This window comes from Bison bison, unplaced genomic scaffold (genome assembly GCF_000754665.1).
Source record: "Bison bison bison isolate TAMUID 2011002044 unplaced genomic scaffold, Bison_UMD1.0 scf7180017864180, whole genome shotgun sequence".
In the NCBI taxonomy this organism is placed as follows: Eukaryota; Metazoa; Chordata; class Mammalia; order Artiodactyla; family Bovidae; genus Bison; species Bison bison.
In genome coordinates, this window is record NW_011494752.1 from 258,192 (window position 1) to 259,483 (window position 1,292).

The following is a 1,292-nucleotide window of genomic DNA, read 5'->3' on the forward strand; positions in this document are numbered from 1 at the left end:
TATATATTTTTCTTTGCAAAGATGTTATGACCAGGATGGTTGGTGTGAATGATAATATATGGTGAGCTATATAATTAGTAGAAAAAACAAGTACTCTCAAATAAATAGGCTTCAACATTTTTTTTAAAAGAACATAGTCTGCAAATCAGTTGAGACTAGAGAACAGGCAAGGAGGAGGAGTTGGCTTTTCCTCCAAGAATGTGCTCTTGATTGGTTTCGGATATGGAAAGGAGTCATATTTATCCTCCAGGAATCAAATGTAACATTGGAGTGACCTTCTGGAGAGAGGAATCCTGGCCCTCTCCTTGCCATTTTGCCTAAAATTTAAGAGCTTAACTGAAACATACAAAAGCACCACTACAGAGTTGCCTTCAGGCATCTGAGGATTCAGCAGGATGGGTGTAAAATCAGTTGGAAATTCTGGGGAAAGCAGAGCTGGGCTAGTAAGGAGAAAGATTAAATGTTATGGAGGATAAGCTGACTTTGTACAAAGTTTCTGACCTAGTACAATATCCAGGTCACCACAGCCATCCAGAAATCTCAGTAAATACAATGACCATGGATATATAATAGAAAAATACAAGCAGAATTACTCCACTAACCACTGATTAATTATACTTGAAGTTGTCCCCCATTGTTGAGAGTCCTTTACCTAAAGATTCAAATATAATCAAAGTCATTAAGATATTGTTTGACATACAATTTTCAGGGTATGCAAGATATTAAAAAATCCTCCTTAATCAATCCTTTCCCTACCAAATCCACAGCTCCTTTCTCCTTTTCTGGGTAATGATGTGCATGAGTAGAAAATGCAGTTGTTAGCTAGAAGATTTAAGAAAGAACTGACTTTTTAGTGGTGTCTTACTCTTAGCATAAACATATTCCATATCTGCAAGGTAACTTTTATAAATTAAACATGTTGTCATTTAAAAAAAAAAAAGGGAAATTCACTTGTGATTCCCAGCCTAGCATTATGAGCTAGCTGATCCTACTCTCATAGTTCAGTTGGTCAAGAATCTGCCTGCAAGGCCGGAGACCAGGGTTCGATTCCTGGGTGGAGAAGATCCCCTGGAGAAGGAAATGGCAACCCACTCCAGTATTCTTGCCTGGAGAATCCCATGGACAGAGGAGCCTGGTGGGATACAGTCTATGAGGTTGCAAGAGCTGGACATGACTTAGAGACTAAACTACTACTACTACCAAGAAGTCTTGCCTTTGTACTGGACAGAAAAAAAAGCAGACCTTTGCAGGAACAATCCAGAACGATCCACCTTCCAATAAGGCTTTCTCAA